Source organism: Engraulis encrasicolus, chromosome 18 (assembly GCF_034702125.1).
Source record: "Engraulis encrasicolus isolate BLACKSEA-1 chromosome 18, IST_EnEncr_1.0, whole genome shotgun sequence".
Taxonomy (NCBI): Eukaryota; Metazoa; Chordata; class Actinopteri; order Clupeiformes; family Engraulidae; genus Engraulis; species Engraulis encrasicolus.
Window position 1 is genome coordinate 34,885,992 of NC_085874.1, and position 18,273 is coordinate 34,904,264.

General features: G+C 42.7%; 1 protein-coding gene across 5 annotated transcripts in view; it reads right to left on the reverse strand.

The window, feature by feature from the left end:
- LOC134469333 (ankyrin repeat and SOCS box protein 2-like) overlaps positions 1 to 17,668 on the reverse strand; it is a 34,157-nt gene extending 16,489 nt beyond the window's left edge. For 2 of the 5 annotated variants that reach the window (XR_010038967.1, XM_063223525.1), the window contains exons 1-2: positions 17,488 to 17,667; positions 11,653 to 12,335 (exon numbers count right to left, since the gene is read on the reverse strand). The gene's annotated coding sequence lies outside the window, so the exon portion shown is untranslated. Of the gene's footprint in view, positions 1 to 11,652; positions 12,336 to 17,487 lie in introns of all 5 variants that reach the window. The other 3 variants (XR_010038969.1, XR_010038971.1, XR_010038968.1) reach the window with 3 other exon arrangements.
- Positions 17,669 to 18,273: the final 605 nt, after the last annotated feature.

Below are 18,273 nucleotides of genomic sequence, written 5' to 3' on the forward strand. Positions count from 1 at the left end.
GGATGGTCTTGGGGTTGAAAACAAGACAATTTTGAACTTTTTAAGTGAAACCAGAATTAATTAACGAACTTGTTTTGGAGAGATGTCTGGTACTAGCAGAATGCTAACTATCCGGGTTGCTAGCTAAATCCGAGTACCAGTATGTAGTGTTGACTACAAACAATTCACACAACCATTTAACAACCCCAAATTACTCAAAATTTCGCTGGTAAATCAAGGAGGATATTGGGGTTGAAAACAAGACATTCTTGGACGTTTTAAGTGAAACCAGAATTTAATAACGAACTTGTTTTGGAGAGATGCCTGGTAACTAACAGAAGACTAACCATCCGGGTTGCTAGCTAAATCCGACTATGTAATGTTGACAACAAACAATTCACACAACCATTTAACAACCCCAAATTACTCAAAATTTCGCTGGTAGATCAAGGAGGGTCTTGTGGTTGAAAACAAGAGATTTTTGAACTTTTTAAGTGAAACCAGAATGTATTAACGAACTTGTTTTGGAGAGATGCCTGGTAACTAACAGAAGGCTAACCATCCGGGTTGCTAGCTAAATCCGAATATGTAATGTTGACAACAAACAATTCACACAACCATTTAACAACCCCAAATTACTCTAAATTTCGCTGGTAGATCAAGGAGGGTCTTGGGGTTGAAAACAAGACATTTTTGAACTTTTTAAGTGAAACTTGTTTTAAGTGAAACCAGAATTCATTAACAAACTCGTTTTGAATAGTTAGCCCACACATAGCTATGTCTACAGCTTTACATGTCCTTCTTAAATTGAATGTTTCATTAATTTATTCTACCAGTTCTTGATATAGCTTCATTAATCACCTGTGGCCACTGTCTGTCATCGTCTATCCATGAAACTTTATTCAAAACTTAATTCAGGCTGTCATTTTGATGGTCTCAGTCACCAGAATTGATAAGCGCAGCAACAGATGTCATAACGGAGAACGGCACACTTCAGCAATGGCGACAGTGCACAATGGCGACGCCCATGAATCGCAATGCAATCATTCTAAAATATACAGAAAGCACCACTTTTACCCCACTACGAAATCCACAAATTATGACATTTATTTACTTCGTTTACTGGTGTGCAGCTCAGTGTCCTACCGCTTTGGGAAGGCAGGATCTGGTATCCACGCATTTGTTTATCTACCGTTTTGCGTTGCTAGGTCAATTTCGCGCAGGCGCACTAGTAATTGCGAACTCACTTATTGAAATATTTCTCCCTTTTTATTTGTAATCAACTATTGATAAATCACTGCTATGCTATGCTATTCTCCTATCACTGCTATGCTGATGATACCCAAATGTACCTGTCGTTCCCTCACGTTCCCCCACCGTTCCCCACGGTTTTGGCACGCATCTCTGCCTGCCTCACTGACTTGTCAACTTGGATAAAGGACCACCACCTACATCTGAACCTGACCAAGACAGAGCTCCTGGTGATCCCAGCTAAAGAGTCACTCTGTCACAAGATCAACCTCAAGATGGGATCCACCATAGAGCTCGAAAGTGACGTCACTTCCGCCGATTTCATGGGACCTCAACGGCGTTTTTGGCCGAAAATCGTAGCATGTAATCCAATGGCGGTATTAAAATGATATTTCGTTCCCCTTCGAGTTGTGCCACGAGCTCCACATATGTTGTTTCTGATATTTTTGTTTAATTTTTCGTACGAACCCCCAAACTTTTTAGAAAGCTGTGTTTCTTCACATTTTTAATGCAAACGGCCTCGGAACAAAACATTGATGCTTCTGCATGAATAATCTTTATCTAGCCTCTTAAACAGCATATTTGGAGCCCAGCGCATATAATGACTGTGATCGGAAGATATTTACACGCTACCATGTTGTTAGATGGTCAGCTTAGGTCCCGTGAAATGCGGAACTAAGGGGCGGGACTTTCGAGCTCTATTGTGACCCCAAGCAAAGTCGCCAAACATCTTGGCGTTATGATTGACGACGAGCTGTCATGCTCCTACTACATCAACATGTGGAAAATCAGACCCGTGTTGACCCAATATTCTACGCAACGACTGGTTCAGGCCACAGTCATGTCCCGCATTGACTACTGCAACTCCTTCCTGGAAGGTCTCTACCTACTTGTGCGCTAAAACCACTCCAGATGGTCCAGAAAGCGGCGGCACGTTTGTAATTCAATCAACCCAAAAGGACCCATGTGCAGAGAAGTGGCTGAAACAGGAAGTACTTGTAATCGACTACGCCACCCTTAGGGAGTTTGAGTCCCCAAGGGAAAATTGTGTTTGAGTGTCACACAGCAAAACACAGGTTCGCACACCACAAAAACACAGGTTCGTGCAGAGAGAGAGAGTCGGAGACATTGGCTGTACTCTGAATCATAGAAATCTTTATTTTCTTTCTCATAATCTGTAAAAATATATGTTTTCACTCTTTTCTTTTATAAATAAGTCACTCTGGTGCAGGATTAACAATTCTAGTGGGTCTACATACTGAAGCCCACACACACACGTCATACAGGGGTTGCCACTAGGGGCCGACAGTTGGCCCAACTGTAAAAGGGCGCTACCTCAAAGTTAATAAAGGCAAAGAAAAGGACACAGCAAACCGAGAATCAAAGAAAAGAAATCAAACCACAACAAACCATGCAAAATAAATGAAAGGTGCACACAATTAAACAAAAAGGTTAGACACAAGCAAAAGAATCAAAATAAAGAAAAGAGGTAGGCCTAATTCCAGGGGTTTTTCCAGTCAACCTCCCCCCCATGGATCCCCTCACTCATCCACTGAACACACACACCGTTCATTCACACACACACACACACACACACTATGCGGAGCACCCACACACCAGCGCCCGCGCGCGCACACACACACACAGCGGAGCGGCCCACACACTAGCACACCCACACCGTACACACACACACACTGAACGGAGCGCACACGCACACACACACACACACACACACACACACACACACACACAGCGGAGCGGCCTACACACTAGCACACCCACACTGAAAACACACACACACACACACACACACACACAGTGGAGTCACCCACACCAACACAACACCGAGCACACAATGAGACACTTAATGCCCACAGGCACCAGTTTCTGCAATACAGCAATCGTTCCCACTCTAAGCAGCAGCCGGGGTCTTGACACGGATGGCTGTCACAGCAGCAACCATCAGTTCGAGGTTGGCGAGCGTGGAGCCCTTGAGTACAACGAGGACACTGGTCGAGATGGGCAGCGTACTATGAAGCCACCAAGCAACAAGTAAGGCTGAACAGTCTAGAAGCAATGCAGAAGCCAAAATTAGCAATCACGAAAGAGCAGAAGAACAAGGCGTTAGCCGCATGCACAATGCGGTTACATACCCAAGTATGGATGATGAATAACGCAAGTAGGACCAAGGCCACCTACTACGAGGTCACTAGTAGGAGCAGGTAAAGGTTGAGTGCCGTGGGCAGTCGGAGTGAATAACGCAAGTAGAACTGTGGCAGCCTACCAGGAAGCCACCAGTAGAAACAGGTAAAGGTTGAGCACCGTAGGCAACCGGAGTTCGGACAAAGTGAGTGCCCAAGTGAAAGAGAGTCGAGCAAGAGGGACGACAACAGCTGCAGCCAAGAAGTCGGAAGACGCCAAAGTATAGGCCAAGCGTGCTTGTCTGCCTCTGAACAGACCGCTCATATTTATGGAAAATTGCCTGCCAAGAGATTGAGGAAGTGACACCCCCATGACGCTGAATGGCTCCAAGCCTTAAAGGGGCCAGCATCCCACTACACATGCTACTCCGCTATTCATTGAGTTGCACTAGCTACCGATCGCCACCCGGATCAAGCACAAGGCCTTGATCCTTGCCTACAAAACGACTTACTAAAGCCTTATGTTGCTGGAAGAGAACTGCGCTCCTTCAGCACCTGCTCGCTCAAGGTACTCCCAGTCAAGACTGTTCTCTGTTGTTGTTCCATCCCCAGTGGTGGTACGGTCTCCCAGAGGAGCCCAGTCTCTCAAAAAAATCAACTGTATGCTTCGTGGTGCCGTCAAGATATAGCCTCGTTTTTCGTGGTTGGGCAACGCTCGCTGTCTCTGTTGGGCCGGTCGCTGTCGTAGGCTACAAGAGTGAGAGAGTGGGTGAGAGAGAGGGCGAGAGAGAGAGCGAGTGAGAGAGAGCACCCGAGCAGTGTGTCAGCTTCGTGTCATCTCTCCCTTCCTCCAACGTTGTCCCTAACCTAAATCGCTTGTTTGAAATGTTTGATTACCGTATGATGGACCAAAAGGGCGTGAAACTAGTGAGTCCCGTTTCCAGTTACCCTTCACTCGCGCTTGATTGTTGACGTCCGTCCCCATTATACTTTCCCCCAGAACCAAACTACCCCAATTGTCAATTCCCCCTTTCGTCACCCAACCACAAGAAACGAGGCTATATCGTGACGGCACCACGAAGCTTATAGTTGATTTGATCTGGGTATTTTCCCCTTAAGGATTTCACGAATGGCTCGAGATACGGTTACCCAGAGGCAGCAAGAATAAGCACATCTCTTTCAGCCTTCAAATACTCTCGTCTTCCGTGACTGTTTACTACCTGTTTTATTACTAGGCCAGACTCTTGATGTGATGTGTATGTATGTGTACTCTACTTTAAAAAAAATAACAACTAACTAACCCTTCTTTGCATCTGCACTTGTTGTTCTGCATATTTCCTGTGCACTGTATCTGCTAGTGATATTGGCTGAGCCCAGTCTCGCGAAAAAGTCAACTGTATGCCTCGTGGTGCCGTTACGATATAGTGTCGTTTTTCGTGGTTGGGCAACACGCGCTGTCGTTGAGAGTGGGTGAGAGAGAGGGCGAGAGAGAGCGAGTGAGAGAGAGAGACCACCCGAGCAGCGTGCATTCCGGGAGGGGAGCGCTGTCGTTGTGTCAGCTTCATGTCATCTCTCCCTTCCTCCAACATTGCCCCTAAACCTAACCCTAACCGTAACCCTAAATCACTTGTTTAAAATGGTTGATTACAGTCGTTTCCAGTTAGCCTTCACTCATGCTTGATTGTTGACGTCCGTCCGCATTATTCTTCCCCCCAGAACCAAACTACCCCAATTGTCAACTCCCCCTTTCGTCACCCAACCACGAGAAACAAGCCTATTCGTAACGGCACCATGAGGCTTACAGTTGATTTTTTCTGTTTTTAGATGCGTCCCAGCATCTCTATAAGAGGGTCTGTCCGTCCGTCCGTCCGTCTGAAACGCATTTCTTGTCTGAAACGCATTCCTTGTCTGAAACGCTTTCTGAAACGCATTCCTTGTCTGAAACGCTGTCTGAAACGCATCATTGTTCCTTCCCGTGTCCACCACAAGGCGGACGGGAGTTACAAATTTTTTGGAAAAACATGGCGGCGATTTCTGTGATTTCCAACATCACGTTTTTGCTTAATATAAAGACCCTAAATGCTTATAAATGTCAAGACTACCACGGATTGATGTAAAAATGCACCACGAACGTATGTAACACAAGTAGGTTACCCCACATTGCCATTTGATCACTCGATGTTTTGAGCTAACCGGGTAAGCTAATGTTAGCATTTTACCAGAACCAGGCAGCTACAAGCTTATATTAGACTACTTCTATACTTCTATAAGGATATAACGGGGCTTAAATGTTATCTAGGACCAAAACACAATCGCATTTAAAGGGGTATGCCACTATTTTGGGGCTCAATACAGTTAAAATCGTTGACTGGGGTTTATAAAGGTGGTAAAGTGTCTTATTTTTCATGTTAAGCGTTGTCTTGCTTTAAGACAAGTTAAAACAGGGAATATGTCGCTAAGCTAGTGAAAGTCAATGTATCCGTATAGCATTGTAGCATGCTACACGGATACATTGACTTTCACTAGCTTTGCAACATATTCCCTCTTTTAACCTGTCTTAAAGCAAGACAACGGCTTACATGAAAAATAAGACACTTTACCACCTTTATAAACCCCAGCCAACGATTTTAACTGTATTAAGCCCCAAAATAGTGACATACCCCTTTAAGCCATGTACACACTGTGTTGTGATATTGGGTGAGTAATGTGTGCAAACGACCGTTCGCCGTTTGTTATCTCGCTCGGTCTACCCGGTGTCAGCTGCGAGACAGGCCGCGCCGCGAGGCTCGAAAGTCGGCTGAGCAGCGTAGTTAGCCCCGGGGAGAATCTAATGGGAGTATGCGTGACCACACCCCCAGCGCGATATTATGGAACCGTAATAAGTTGACAGGCGACCAGCAGCGCTACAGCTCTTCCTCTAAACGTGAGTTTGCAAACATTCTGCCACTACGTTTCAGTGAGTAGTCAGTGTTCTCGAACTAGTAGACAGATGGGCCCCACAGGTGCTTTCCCTTGCGCTCAGAGAGAGCACGGGACAGAACGCGTCTTTTGCTTCGTAATTGGTTTGCAGTCGTAAGAATTTGGTAAACTCTGCCACTGAAGCTCACTGCTTTGTGCCTTGACGGTAAAAAGCTGGCATTGAAAATTAAGCGCACAATGCATCCAAAGGGTGAACCCATAGCGCATGATTCACCCAAACGGTTTTATTTATTTATTAGGCTATTTGGCGATGTTTAGTTTCTTTCCCACATGCACATGACGCTGAAATGGCATGATAGCCTACTAAAGGTTGATAAATAACCTAGTACTAATAATATCTGGTCATTTGTAATGTAGCCACTTGATCTACAGTCCCAGGAAAAAGTTTGTACACCCTTTGAAATTTCTTACATTTCTGTCAAAATTGATCATAAAACATGGTCTGATCTTCCCGGAAATCTCAAGAAGGAACAATCAGAGTCTGCTTTAATTAATTCCACCCAAACATTTACATGTTATCATATTTTTATTGGTCATAAGGCCATAACATTCACAGGAGAGCTGGGCATAAGTAAGTACACCCTTGCATTAAGTAGGTTTTAACCCCAAGTTAGTCGCAATAACCTCAACCAGATGTTTCCTGTAGTTGCAGATCAGATTAACAAAACAATCTGGATGTATCTGGTCTCCCTCTTCTTTAGAAAACCGCCTCTCGTCAGCAAGGTTTGTGGGATGTCTGGAGTGCATAGCTTTCTTGACTTCATGCCATATAATCTCAATTGTTTTTTGTCAGGGATTTGACTGGGCTATTTCAGAATGTGTATTTCATTATTATGAAGCCATTCTAAAGTCGATTTGCTTCTAAAGTATGGGTTGTTGTCACATTTCAGGAGCCATACTCTTGTGTGCTTCGACTGTGTGACAGACTTCCTCACGTTTTTTCTGTAAAATATCACAATAAACTTGAGTTCATTGTTCCACTGATAATAGCAAACTGACAAGGGCCTGAGGCAGCAAGGTAGCCGCATATAATGATGCTCCCGCCACCATACTCAGAAGAGGAGATGTAACCAAGAATAGCTAAAAATGGGATTCATTCTGACAATCTAAAATTAATGGGGTTTCTGTCCAAAAAAATATTGCTGCACCTTTGAGGTTTGCGAAAAAGCATTTATATGCTTCATAGAATTACTGCAAAATATTCTGTAGACCAACGTTGAAACCAAAGTTGAATTGTTCAGGGGAACACACAATGTCATGTTTGGAGGAGAACTGGAGAACCACACCTTCACCAAAACATCATCTCCACCTTTGAGTATGGTGGCGGGAGCATCATTATATGCGGCTACCTTGCTGCCTCAGGCCCTTGACAGTTTGCTATTATCAGTGGAACAATGAACTCAGAAGTTTAGCGAGATATTTCACAGAAAAAAGTGAGGTAGTCTGTCACACAGTTGAAGCACACTAGAGGATGGGTGCTGAAATGTGACAACAACCCATACTTTAGAAGCAAATCGACTTTAGAATAGCTTCATAATAATGAAATACACATTCTGGAATAGCCCAGTCAAAGCCCTGACAAAAAACAATTGAGATTATATGGCATGAAGTCAAGAAAGCTATGCACTCCAGACATCCCACAAACCTTGCTGACGAGAGGCGGTTTTCTAAAGAAGAGGGAGACCAGATACATCCAGATTGTTTTGTTAATCTGATCTGCAACTACAGGAAACATCTGGTTGAGGTTATTGCGACTAACTTGGGGTTAAAACCTATTGAATGCAAGGGTGTACTTACTTATGCCTTGCTGTCCTGTGAATGTTTACATCTTATGGCCAATGAAAATATGAAAACTTGTAAATCTTTGGGTTGAATTAGTTAAAGCAGACTCTGGTTGTTCCTTCTTGTGATTTCCGGGAAGATCAGACCATGTTTTATGAACAATTTTGACAGAAAGGTAAGAAATTTCCAAGGGTGTACAAACTTTTTCCTGGGACTGTATGTGAAATTTGAAATTAGATGCTTCTTTTCCAAATCCAAGCATGATGGCCTTATTATAGTCTAAACTGCAAAATATAAAGCTTTGTCTCGTCATTTCGCTGCCTGCCACATTATTTGGAGTTTCCATGGGCAATAGGCTATGACCAATAAACAAAAAGCACATCCTCAGAGGGGGGTGGGCGTTGACAGGTTAGGAGGAGGCCAGCGGGGCGTTTTGGGGGGGGGAAAGGTTGGAACTGGCATAGAGGGACGCATCTGTTGTCCGCCTGTCGGCCTTGTTCTCGTAAGGAATTCACGAATGGCCCGAGATACGGTTGGTTGGCTATGATTATGTCCTCGATTATAAGTCGCTTTGGTTATAAAGAGTCTACCAAATGCAATGTAATGTAAATTGTTACGATGGGAGAGGTCAGGGAAAGGTCAGACGCTACACGATCATAATGACACACCTGACTCAGCCCAAGTGAAGAATTGCATTGGTTTCGGGTTGTGACCGCCCATATAAGGGGTGGAGGTGCACAGGTTTGGAAGAATTGTCACACTGTAAGCAGCGGCAGGGTGAGAGTCTGCCGCCAACAACGTGACTACGGTTGGACTTGAACTTATTTGAATGGCGGGTGGAAGAATGGGAGTTAAGAAGAAGACAAGTGGACCTACTCCTTCATTTGAACGGACTAGACAACGCACAGCTTGGGCTAGCCGGCAACCAGAGCCAAGGCGGGGGCTAGCCGTATCCACAGACTCGTCGCCTCGGTAAGCCAACGCTAATGTTTCTTCCTTGGGCTCAAAGCACATGCAACGCATCATTAGTATCTCACATATCCTTTACCACTTTATGGCACTACACATAGTTTGAGGAATAACCAGGCAGGTAGGGTGATAACAGATCCGAGCCATAATAAAATCCACAAAGTCTGTTATAGCCTCTGAAGCAACAGAGAGATACTCTGTAATTGTCAGTGTTTACAATGCTCGCAATGTACTTGAAAGCATTGTGGTAAAAAAAAAACAATGTTATAGTTTACAGAAGTTCTACCTATACCCAAAAAATTGCACTGGTCTATTGATCTTGGTTAATTATATCCCCGAAACGCGGAGCGTCGGGGATGTAATGGTTTTTTATATCCCCGAAACGCGGAGCGTCTGGGATGTAATGGTTTTGCGTGCGCCGCCGCGTAAGGTCTTTCGTGTTAACGCGATAACTTTTGAACGGATGTTTGGATTTGTCCCAGATTTTTTGGGTGAATGCTCTAGGGCAGGTTCATGAACTGATTCGAGTTTGGAGGTCAACACTTTCAAGATGGCTGAATTCAAGATGGCCGAATTTTTGTTTGGCCCATAACTTCTGACTGGGTGGATGGATTTCTCCCAGATTTGGTGTGTTAATGCTCTAGGGTAGGTTCATGAACTTATTCGAGTTTGGAGGTCAACACTTTCAAGAAGGCCAACACATTCAAGATGGCCGAATTTTTGTTTGGCTCATAACTTCTGACCAGTCGGATGGATTTGTCCCAGATTTGGTGTGTTAATGCTCTAGGGTAGGTTCATGAACTGATTTGAGTTTGGAGGTCAACAGTTTCAAAATGGCGGAATTTGTATTTGGCCCATAACTTCTGACTGGGTGTATTGATTTGCCCGGTACTACCTTATTTTAACAGTTCACCATTTCAGTGAATCTACCATATTAGGTACAGTGTAACAATATTTAATACCATGTAATACTAGTGTAATACCAGTGTAACAATATGCAATACCAGGTACAGTGTAATAACCAGTGTACAATATTTAATAACATGTCATACTAGTGTAATACCAGTGTAACAATATGCAATACCATGTAATACCACACAAAAATACATGATGTAGTACAAAATTGGTACATGGTGTCACACTGGTATTACATGGTATTAAATATTGTTACAATAGTTATTACACTGTACCTAATGTGGTATATACACTGGAATAGTGAACCATTAAAACAGTGTTACCATTTGCCCCATTTTTTGCTTCATTTTCACAATAGTCATTTGGTTTTAAGCCTATGCACGTCATTGATCTACGTATGTATAGATATTAAATATATGTCTTTAATATTTTGTATTTATCATATACGTTTATGAAAAGGTGGACGGGAGTGGTAGGAATGATGGGGGACTGGAAGCGTTGCGTTTCGGGGATATACCTTAAGCAGTCGAAGGCGACTGCCCAGGCAGTCTAGTTAACACATTGGAAAAAAAATCCATTCAGTCATTATTCAAAATCCATTCACTGTTCTCAAGTCAGATATTTATATGCGAATAAAATGTGATTAATTTCGATCAATTAATTTCAAAGCCTATGGTTAATTCGATTAAATGTTTTAATCGAGTCCCAGCCCTAAATACTGATCAAGGTGTTAACTTTTATTGAGAAATTTTAGTCGTCTTACTTTCATCATCACCCATGTAGAACAATTTAAGAGGGAAATATGTGTTAGAAACTTCAATTTGCCACAGTGGAGGAACCCCCTGAAACCTACAAGTTTCAGAGGAAGGTGTTTTTTTTAAGGCTCCCCAGAGGTGTTTTTTTAAAGACTCCTCATAGAACCCAGGAACCCAAACGTTCTTCCCAGAACTTTTAGATTCTTCAGAGATTGAAACAGATTTGTCTGTCCGAGAACAATAGCCCAGGAGAGCATAGTGACATCAGATAAGTTCACTGTGTTAGAAGTTAATAAAAATTCAATTAAATTCTTTATTTATTTCAGACCCGGGGGGATCCATATCACATTAAAAAACAAAGCATCACAACACAGGAAACAGGAAGTTGGTTAAAAAAAGAGCAACAAAGTCTTGGCAAAAGTAACTGCGGGCATGTAAATGTAGCAGAGTGGTGTTTACCAAGAGTTCAAACTTTTACTCAATTAGGTTTTAAAAGGTGTCTACGCCTGTCTTGTTAAAGTGGATCTGCACCTCACCAATAAGTTTACACGATAATACTACTAATCTCAACCGGCCGGTCTCCAATCATTCATCCCTTCTCCAAAGGACCGTATGGCTGAAAGACGAAGGCTTCGCGCACCTGCGAAGAGAACAACAACAACCTGCCACAACTAAAAGAGCTCGTGGTGGTAAAAAGCAAAATAACAAACATAAACCCCGGGAAAAGACGGCGGCGTCCCCCCATCCCAGCCCAATGACAATATGTGCTCAACCTAGAAAGCACAAGACAGACTGGGTTAATGCCAGGGAAATGCCAGTATCAATGTGCAAGGTGTGGCGTGAAAGCCACAGGCACAGAGGGACATGGTAAGAGAAATTACCTTAAGTTGCAATAGTGGAAGCACTGAAGCCAGTCTTGAATCCTTGCTTCGGGTTCTCACCATTCAAATGCTGCAGTGAAGCAACATCACGTTAGCCACAGTACCAACATAATTGGGTAGGCTATCGCCAGGTGCATATGCAGAAGGGCTAACCTTCACGCTGGGCGTTAGGCTACGTTCGGAAACCTGGCGCCCGCATTTCAGCTGAGCTCTGCAAGCGCTCTGGTATGGGTCCAACACCCAAAACGCCACGAACATCCACTACACCCCACATACAGGGCTCCACCAAACGCCAACCGGTATTGAGGTTAGCCACACAGTAGGCAATTTATACTAACCGGAGGGGCTCCGCCCTCGCCCACACTGGCATCTGTTTTCAATTACAAAATGCACACTAACAGGGGACCTAGTCCAACCTGTTACATAAACAAACATAAAGATTAAAAAAGAAAACAATTTTATTTGTCACATAAAAATGGAATTGTATGGATGTCACACTGTCTTTTGTTCTGCGTTTGCAGAGTTTGACCACTTTAACTTTGAGTTATGTTGTATGTGATAACTATGAGCTACTGTATGTGTGTGTGAGCATCAGTGTGTGTGTGTGTGTTTTTGGGCTGAGCTCACTGCACGGAGCCAGGACTGGACTGGCCATCTGGTGGGATCCGCCTCCTCACGGGCCCCTATGTTCAGAGATGTTAGAAACTCAAGATCTCGCTAAACAAACTCTTGATCTCACAGAACAAACTCGAGATCTCTAGTGAGTGTTAGTCTCCAGTAAATACACCCCCCCCCCCCCATGTCACTTCTGGGCTTTCGTGGAATTGCAATCACTAAAAATACCAAGACATGAAAAGCTGTCATAGCTGGGTTTCTTAGCGTCCAAAAAGGGCCTAATCGTTACGCGCTGGATAGAAGCACCAAAATCGGTGTAGACCTTCCTTAGGGTGTTCTCCATCATTTCAGAAGGGGTGCCCCAAATTTCAATGTCATTAAGGTCATTTTTATGGGGTAAATCCAAGATGGCTGCCCAAAACCAGCCAATAGTAGTAAAATGCTGTACTGCCTGGACATAATGGTGTTATGGGCCAATCCACCTAATTGTTAGCCTAGAAATCTAGACGCCCCTAGCGACCGCAAATTGAATTTGCTCCCGGGGGCAGTCTAGCGGACCCCGGTCGTTTTGCGAGGCTGAAAGTTATCCGATGACAGGGCCAATCAAATCGCGAGGGGGGCCGGGCTACCTAGTAAACAGGAAACTTTCTAAGAAGAAGCATGGTGTCTGTCCGTGCTACGTACAGCACGAAAGTGTTTACTTAATTTAAAAAGCCTGGATGATAATACATTTCGTGGCTGACATGGATTGATGTAATAATACACCATGAACTTATGGGGCACAAATAGATCTCAACACATTACCATTTGATCATTCGGTGCTTTAAACTAGCTCGGTAAGCTAAGTTGAGCATTTTACAAAACCAGATAGTCACACGTTATTATCAGACCACTACCGTAGGTGTAGAATGAAATTGCTGCTCCAATTTCTAACAAGACACATGCCATTAAAAACGAGACATTTGGGAGCTTTGGAAGTCTTTGAGTAGCTTACTAAATAGATGGGAATGACACCGAGTCTACCAAGCTAGTGGCTAGCTAACCTGTCGTCAACAACACAGACCTAGGTATCCATGTTAGGTTAGGGTTAGTCTTAGAAAAAAACTAGGGTTAGAAACAAAAAACGAACATCAAAAAGATAACTAGCTCCGTTATATGGCGTTGGGATCGGTCTGGCTAGTGGGAGCGAGCTGACCGGGGAGCGTCCTGCATTGGGAGCGACAGTCCGGGAAAGTTATGGGTATACAGCTGGCTAGCTAACGCCGAACATGCCATGTTGACAACAATCATAAATATAACAATTTAACAAGCCCCAAATTGCTCGACATTTTGCTGATTGATCANGGAGGGTCATGTGGCTGAAAACGAGGCATTTTTTAACTGTATAAGTGAAAACACGATTTATTAGGAAACTTGTTTGTGGCTGTGGTCATCACACGAATTCACTGCTACGACGGCTGGAAGTTGCCGCTTCAGCTACAAAGAGGCCCTCGCTAGTGGCTAGCTAACCTGTCAATAGCAGAGCTAGGTATCCAGCCTTGTATTATATGCCTGCCCCAAATTCTAATAAGATCCATGTAATTAAAAACGAGACATTTGGGAGCTTTGAAAGTCTGTAAGTCGCTTACTAAATAGATAGGAATGACACCTGGTCTACCGAGCTAGCGGCTAGCCATGTATTAGTTATGGGTATACAGCTAGCTAGCTAACACCGAACATGCCATGTTGACAACAATCATAAATATAACCATTTAACAAGCCCCAAATTGCTCGACATTTCGCTGATTGATCAAGGAGGGCCATGTGGTTGAAAACGATGCATTTTTGAACTGTATAAGTGAAAACACGATTTATTAGGAAATTTGTTTGTGGCTGTGGTCATCACACGAATTCACTGCTACGACGGCTCGAAATTGCCGCTTCAACTACAAAGGGGCGTGTCGCGTGCACGAGACAGCTGTGACGTTACACAGAAATGTGTGGGGATTGGTTGTTTGCCATCCAATTGCGTGACGTTGAGTGCTGAAGCAACCGTTTATCCCGCCCACACTGCTGCCCAGCTCTCCTAGACCCTGGTACAGCTTTTTGCTGTACGGGTCTGGCTGCGCTAGGCTACCTATTTGTGTGTGATGTATACAAACTGAACTTTGAAAATATGTGCAAAACTTACCATAAAAACAATGTTATATATGTCTTATTTAGATTCAAAAACAGGAAAATCATAAAAACCATGGTCAGAATGAGATCACTCTACAATTGAGAGCTCATTTCTGGGCATTTAGGTATTGAACCAGCATTCATTAAGAGTTTTAAAAAATTGCAGTGGGTCATATCTATAACATCCAAAAAGAAAATTGTGGTTAGAAAATTTAGGGGAGAAGAGATAAACCCTTGAACTGGGCCACACATAACTGTCCCAATGTTAGCATGCTAGCATTAGCAGGTTCAGACACTCAGTCTGCTCTTCAGATAAAGATGGCAAACAATAATTTTAATCCCACTTACACATGTGCGCACACACACAAACTACTAGGACCCCCTCAATGATTTAACCCTAGGAGTCCAACTGAAATATATTCATATCAATCAAGTCAATAATACATGTACATATCAAGTGTCAGTGACAGCTGTCAAATGACAAATGTATGCTGATTAATGTTCAGATATGTATATCACAGTCCTAAGTGTACAATGGAGTGATAAGGGCATTTATGCTTAGGAAATTATGAATAATCAATATGCAATACACCATACATACAGTATATTGACAGATACTTTGTTTTAAAAGAGCAAAATGGTAACATGTCTGTTTTTCCATCTACTTTTGGCTTTAATCTAGATGACATGTTGGCTACCTAACCACTTAATTTATTGTTTGCTCGTTATTTTTTATTTGTGGGTGTGGTCCTTTGTTTAAAACATGTCTGCCTGCCTTCCCTCTCTCACATAGGCTACTAAAATAGTCTTTCAAAAACTTAAAACAACAGCATGTGGAAATCCTATTGGCTTTGGAGGGCTAACGTCTATAAGACTATACTGTACTCTACTGTATTGCACTGTACTGTACTCTACTATACTGTACTGTACTGTACTGTAATGTGATATACCGTACTGTACTCTACTGCACCGTGCAGTATGCTACTGTACTGTACTGTACTGTACTGTACTGTACTGTACTAGACTGCACCGTACTGTATGCTACTGTACTGTACTAGACTGCACCGTACTGTAAGCTACTGTACTGTACTTAACTAGACTCCACCGTACTTTATGCTACTGTACTGTACTGTACTTTACTTTACTGTACTGCACCGTACTGTATGCTACTGTACTGTACTGCACCGTACTGTATGCTACTGTACTGTACTGTACTATACTCTACTGTGCTTTATTATACTGCACCATTCTGTACGCGTACTACTGGTGGTACTTGAGACATCTCTGGTGGTACTTGGAATACCATTATGAACCTCTCCTGTACTGACTGGCAAAAGTGAATATGGAAGGCCTTTACTGCGATATTCTAATGTTGGTTGTCAAGGTGGTACTCGGAGAGCTCAATATTTTCTCAGGGGGTACTTCACACAAAAGGTTTGAGAACCACTGATGTAGAGCATTCTGAGGACATGTACAATATTATGCAAAACGGTGTAGTGGGAATGAGTTATGTTACTGTTACCACTCAAAATCTTGAAGGTTAAAAAAAGTCGTGTGGCATTTTGTTTGGGGGGGCGGGGTATGATCGACTATTCTTCCGCCCAGTCTATTTATGTGCCTTGCATATCAAGAAAATTAGTCCAGGTAATGATTTACTTTCATAGTATATACCATATGAGAAGTGTTGTTCTATATAGATATTTCTCCTATGGGTAAGGGTGGCAAAAGACCTACAGTACATGTAATCCATCAGCTGTCAGTTTTGATAGCAGTTTAAGTACTCAATGATTACTGAGCTAACTAATACAACTTTTGACACAAGTACTAGGTGAGGACTTGTCTGCAAATATATATATATATATATATTATATTATAAATATATATACAAATAAATATTTTTTTTTAATCTCTGTCTTCTTTCTCAACATACACTAAGAAATCATTCCCATTTAATTTGAACTGAAGCCATACTGTGGCCTACATGTAGGCCTATATTGAGTAATCTGTAATGCCATTCTAAAGATGACTGAAATGCTCTCACAATATGCACTTGTAAAAATATAAAATTAGGTGATCTTATGGGGTTCTTCATACATATGGAAAGGTCCTGTCCTTTACCCTCTCTCATACAAATAAAATATGTATATCTGTTATGGAAATTAGAGGATGGGGAACCTGCTACCTAGGGCATCTTGCACTGACACTATCCCATTCAAATCGAGCATTAGCAGCAGTCTATTCTCACCATAGTTTTAGTGTTGGCAATGCTCATTTTAATTCAGACCAAGAATCTTCTCAAATCGTTCACAATGTTACATGCTGTCAAGCACGTAAGCACAGACTCACCCATACTTTCACACTATGTACATTTTGTAGTTTTATCAATCTGGTCTAGCAGGCTACCCTTGCTTCATCTCTTCTGAGGACTATATTAACATTGTCAGCTAAGTATAATGTCATGTAATAACAATGTAATGCGTTACCAACATGACATATTGTATATGACATGGTAGACATTTTTTTTTCAAGGGGCACCCCTTCTAGGATGTCTTCAAATCAGTCAAGGAACACGTGTACCGAATTATATGCTTCTATCCAGCGCGTAACGATTTCTCGGCTTACAGCCCCTACTATCAAGAGAAAGGAAGTCTTCAGATTCAGAGGATTTTTAAAACAACCAGGGCAGAATCTTTAAATGTCACACAGTGTGCAAATGAAATGGATGATTAAATGACAATAAAGCATCTTGTATCTTGTGTCATGTCATGTGCTGTCATTAATACCACTTGAAATTGCTATGTCTGCAATTAAACTACCCGACCTTTATCAGTGGCAATGATTCCATGCCAATATACAGGACACGTGTTGGTAACTCTTACTACAGTATCGCTATAAATGTATTTAGACTGCAAATGTACAAAAATAAAAGTAAATAAAAATGGCATCCAAAATTCTTAGTTATATTAAACTACAGACACAGCAGTAGCCTCCTGGGGCTGCTGAATTGTGAAAGATAGAAAGCAGTCTCTTCACAGATTATCAACTGGTGATGAGTTTACTCACCAAGCAGGAAAACCTTTGGTCAGACAATTGCTTTTTAAACCCCTGCACTTTGGCTCCTTTCCTTTGTTAAGCCTGCTTGCTGACCGTGTGCATGAGAGTCTCTGTGAGAGACTCTGAGAGTCTCTTTTAAGAACGATAAGGAGGGTGGTCTTGATTCAAGGTTAACAGACATATGACCTTATTTTCCTAGACAGGCTACCAGGGGCATGAAGCCCACTGACTTCTGAAATGACACACTTGGCAGTGACACAATGGCTTAAATGAAGAGGTACGGGGCAGAAATGAGAGGAGACCACACAACCACACCATCATTACTGAAGAGAACACAGCAAATACAGAGAAGCGCTCTAGTAAGTAATTATTATTATTTGGGCAATCTTCAGCATTTGCTGAGATGGTAGGCTAGCACAGGAGACAGCACTTGAACATACCAATAGGGTAGTATTTCTCAACGGGGGCGCTACAGCCCCCCAGGGGGCCCAGGGGGGGTTGGGGAGTCCTAGGGGGGGAGTTGATAAGAATACAACTGAGTGGGGGCGGGTCTTACTTACCATGGCAGGCTTATGATGAAGTCAAGGGGGGCGTTGGGATGCTCATGATGAGGTCAAGGGGGCGTTTGATAAAAAAAAAAACCATCCCCCCAACATTTTAATCATGTACAATATCCAGCAAGTATACATATCCTCCTAGATCTACTAAAAGGTGGCACAGTGAGAAAATATTAGTGCTGAACACTTGCTTTATGACTTGCATGTAACATGCACCCAAATGAAGCTAAATATAAAC